Source organism: Salmo salar, chromosome 16 (assembly GCF_965601325.2).
Source record: "Salmo salar chromosome 16, fSalSal1, whole genome shotgun sequence".
Classification (NCBI taxonomy): Eukaryota; Metazoa; Chordata; class Actinopteri; order Salmoniformes; family Salmonidae; genus Salmo; species Salmo salar.
Genome location: NC_138306.1, coordinates 69,755,578 through 69,760,861, shown reverse-complemented (window position 1 = coordinate 69,760,861; position 5,284 = coordinate 69,755,578).

Below are 5,284 nucleotides of genomic sequence, written 5' to 3'. Positions count from 1 at the left end.
GGTCTGGTGTGTGTGTGTGTGTGTGTGTGTGTGTGTGTGTGTGTGTGTGTGTGTGTGTGTGTGTGTGTGTGTGTGTGTGTGTGTGTGTGTGTGTGTGTGTGTGTGTGTGTGTGTGTGTGTGTGTGTGTGTGTGTGTGTGTGTGTGTGTGTGTGTGTGTGTGTGTGTGTGTGTGTGTAGGTGCGTGTATGTAGGTGCTTGCATTCATATGTAGGTCATTTGAATCATTAGCAAACTGTGATCTTTCTTACACACATTAGAGTTATTTAGATAGAAATATATTTCAAAATGTAGGAATCATTTTGTCTCTGATGTGGTTTTGATAGCCCACTTCAAACCTCACACTGTGCATCCTGTTGTTTCGAGGTAAGGAAGCAAGTCAATGAAAACTCATTATATACAATAATCACAGTTACTAGGAAGTAGGCTAAGGAAATCCAAAACAGACCCTTTTATTCACACAGAAGGAAATTAACTCTACACATGATTCATGTCTATTGCAGAGTAGATCATTATACAATTAGCATCCCCATATAGAAATAACCAGATGTTATTGTTCAGGACCTGCATTCACAACATTTCAGAGTAGCAGTGTAGATCACATGAGATCATATACACAAGGGACACCTGATCCTAGATCAGCAGCTACTCTGAGATACTTTTTGAATGCGGTCCTGGAGCTCACCACAGAATATTGATACCCCTGGTATGTTGATACCCCTGGTATATTGATACCCCTGGTATGTTGATACCCCTGGTATGTTGATACTCCTGGTATATTGATACCCCTGGTATGTTGATACCCCTGGTATATTGATACCCCTGGTATGTTGATACCCCTGGTAGTTGATACCCCTGGTATATTGATACCCCTGGTATGTTGATACCCCTGGTATGTTGATACCCCTGGTATATTGATACCCCTGGTATGTTGATACCCCTGGTATATTGATACCCCTGGTATGTTGATACCCCTGGTATATTGATACCCCTGGTATGTTGATACCCCTGGTATATTGATACCCCTGGTATGTTGATACCCCTGGTATATTGATACCCCTGGTATGTTGATACTCCTGGTATATTGATACCCCTGGTATGTTGATACCCCTGGTATATTGATACCCCTGGTATGTTGATACCCCTGGTATGTTGATACCCCTGGGTGAGATCTGCAAAAGTGCGTCACTGTTAGACGGACTGTATATTTGCTGACCTAGATTGAGACAACACTGAGTATGATACAAAGAGAAGGAAATCAGTGGAACGCTATCAAAAAGTGGATGCAGTGCTGAGCGGGAACTCAATCAAAGAGCTGGAGGAGCACCTTGCCAAAATAGTAGCCTACAATAGAGAGATCCCATTCAACTGAAAGGGGGGGGGGGGGGGGGGTGTAAATATGCTCACATACAGTACTTAACAAATTAACTTAGTCATGCATACCATTTTCTGAGAGATAGGACACCTGGACAGGAAATCCCAGGGGTGTTTGTGTGAGTAGGGATATGAGATGATGGGGGTTGTGTGGGTGTTAAAGGTCCAGTGCAGTCAAAAATGTGATTTTCTAATGTTTATATATATTTCCACGCTATGAGATTGGAATAATACTGGGAAATTGTGAAAAGTACGAGAATTCCCTTAGTGTTAAAGCTGTTCGAAAAGACTGCCTGAAATTTCAGCCTGTTTTAGTGGGATGGAGTTTTGGCCTACAATGGTGACATCACAATGCGGTAAATTAGACCAATAAGAAAGAGAGTTTGAAACCTCTCTGCCAATAACAGCTAATTTCAGTTTCCCCTCCACACTCAGACAGTCCTATCAAAATTTCCCTTTGATAAGAAGCAATTTTTCTTTATTTTTGACCATTTAATTGAAAGAATCACAGTAAGGTATTTAATTGTCACCCAGAAATGATTTGATATCAAGATAAAAATGGCTGCGTTGGACATTTAAAGCTGGATCTGGAGACTAACTGGGGACGTACTCCTCCTACATTCTCCTGGAACAGCAGGCTCTCACAGATGCTACTGCTGACCTACTTTATGACATACAGCTATATACACTACCATTCCAAAGTTTGGGGTCACTTAGAAATGTCCTTGTTTTTGAAAGAAAAGTAAAAGAAATTGTCCATTAAAATAACATCAAATTGATCAGAAATACAGTGTAGACGTTGTAATGTTGTAAATGACTAATAGCTGATTTTTAATGAAATATCTACATAGGCATACAGAGGCCCATTATCAGCAACCATCACTCCTGTGTTCCAATGGCACGTTGTGTTAGAGTTCCTCTGTCCAGTGTCTGTGTTCTTTTGCCATTCTTAATCTTTTCCAGTCTGAGATATGGCTTTTTCTTTGCAACTCTGCCTAGAAGGCCAGCATCCCAGAGTCGTCTCTTCACTGTTGACATTGAGACTGGTGTTTTGCGGGTACTATTTAATGAAGCTGCCAGTTGAGGACTAGTGAGGCATCTGTTTCTCAAACTAAACACTCTAACGTACTTGTCCTCTTGCTCAGTTGTGCACCGGGGCCTCCCACTCTTCTTTCTATTCTGGTTAGAACCAGTTTGCGCTGTTCTGTGAAGGGAGTAGTAAACAGCATTGTACGAGATCTTCAGTTTCTTGGCAATTTCTCGCATGGAATAGCCTTCATTTCTCAGAACATGAATAGACTGATGAATTTCAGAAGGAAGTACTTTGTTTCTGGCCATTTTGAGCCTGTAATCAAACCTACATATGCTGATGCTCCAGAAACTCAACTAGTCTAAAGAAGGCCAGTTTTATTGCTTCTTTAATTAGAACAACAGTTTTCAGCTGTGCAAGCATAATTGCAAAATAGTTTTCTAATGATCAATTAGCCTTTTAAAATGATAAACTTGGATTAGCTAACACAAAAAACAGAAATACATCATTTTCATAAGTATTCGAAATAGTACTCGAAATTGAGCTCAGATGCATCCTGTGTCCATTGATAATCCTTGAGATGTTTCTACAACTTCATTAAAGTCCACCTGTGGTAATTTCGATTGGACATGATTTGAAAAGGCACACAGCTATCTATATAAGGTCCCAGAATTGACAGTGCATCTCAGAGCAAAAACAAAGCCATGAGGTAGAATGAATTGTCTGTAGAGCTCCGAGACAGGATTGTGTTGAAGCACAGATCTGGGGAAGGGTACCTAAAAATGTCTGCAGCATTGAAGGTCCCCAAGAACACAGTGGCCTCCATCATTCTTAAATGGAAGACATTTGAAACCTCCAAGACTCTTCCTAGAACTGTCCGCCCGCCCAAACTGAGCAATCGCGGGAGAAGGGCCTTGGTTAGGGAGGTGAACAAGAACCCAATGGTTACTCTGACAGAGCTCTAGAATTCTTCTGTGGAGATGGGAGAACCTTCCAGAAGGACAACCATCTCTGCAGCACTCCACCAATCAGGCAATTATGGTAGAGTGGCCAGACAGAAGCCACTGCTCAGTAAAAGGCACATGACAGCCCGCTTGGAGTTTGGCACCTAAAGACTCTCAGACCATGAGAAACAAGATTCTCTGGTCTGTTGAAACCAAGATTGAACTCTTTGGCCTGAATGTCAAGCATTACGTCTGGAGGAAACCTGGCACCATCCCTACGGTGAAGCATGGTGGTACCAGCATCATGCTGTGGGGATGTTTTTTCAGTGGCAAGGACTGGGACACTAGTCAGGATCGAGGGAAAGATGAACGGAGCAAAGTACAGAGAGATCCTTGAGGAAAACCTGCTTCAGAGCGCTCAGGACCTCAGACTGGGGCAAAGGTCCACCTTCCAACAGGACAACGACCCTAAGCACACAGCCAAGACAACGCAGGAGTGGCTTCGGGACAAGTCTCTGAATTTCCTTGAGTGGCCCAGCCAGAGCCTAGACTTGAACCCGATCGAACATCTCTGGAGAGACCTGAAAATAGCTGTGCAGCAATGTTCCCTATCCAACCTCACAGAGCTTGAAAGGATCTGCAGAGAATAATGCGTGAAACTACCCAAATACAGGTGTGCCAAGCTTGTAGCGTCATAACCAAAAGGACTAGAGGCTGTAATCGCTGCCAAATGAGCTTCAACAAAGTACTGAGTAAAGGGTCTGAATACTTATGTAAATGTGATATTTCAGTTGTTTATTTTCTATAATAATTTCTAAAAACCTGTTTTTGCTTTGTCATCATGGGGTATTGTGTGTAGATTGATTGTCACGTTCTGACCAGTAAAGGGGTCATTTGTTATTGTAGTTTGGTCAGGACGTGGCAGGGGGGTATTTGTTTTATGTGGTTCGGGGTGTGTGTTTATGTAGAGGGGTGTTTGTTTAGAGTTTCCGGGGTTTTGGTCTATGTTCTATGTTAGTGTATTTCTATGTTCAAGTCTAGTCTATCTATTTCTATGTTTACGTTATTGGGATTGGGCCTTCAATTGGAGGCAGCTGTTCCTCGTTGCCTCTGATTGAAGGTCCTATGTATAGGGGTGTGTTTGTTATGGGAATTGTGGGAGGTTGTTTGTGCATAGCTGTGTGTAGCCTGCATTACTGTTTGTCGTCCGTTCGTTTTCTTGTTTTGTTTGATAAATGTTCTAAATAAAGTTAAAATGAGCACTCAACCCGCTGCGCCTTGGTCCACTTCCTACGACGACCGTTACATTGATGAGGAAAAAAACTATTTAATCAATTTCAGAATAAGGCTGTAATGTAACAAAATGTTGAAAGGGCTCTGGATACTTTCCGAATGCACTGTACATATGAATCATTGTTTATACATTATTGCGTACAGATTTTGTTCCAGTCCATTGTGACTTTAATAAATTCAGTAGAAACTACCCATATGGATCACTAACATGTATTGTTCCCAAACACTGAATCATAACCAATGGAAAGCAAGAAAAACACAAATAATTTACATCCTGGAAAACCAGAAACAGGGCTGAGGGCACACTCACTAAAAAAAGTATACATTGGTCTATCGTGTTTTGCTCATATAACTGATTTGTAATTACAATTAGCAGTAAATTAAGGTCGCACAAAAGACTGTGCATTGCCTGGCTGCTCTCCCAAAAGGATTATGAGAATCCATGACCATGTTAGATGGGAAAAAGTGGCCCTGAGTCATACTTAATTACACCATAAGTGAATTTGTCCAAATACTTATGACTTCTTCACATGGGGGCGACTAGATACATTAAGTCAGTGGTAGGCAACCCTGTACCTGGAGTGTTGCAGGTACTGCAGGATTTTGTTCCAACTACGCACCACACCTGACCAACTGAGCTAATTG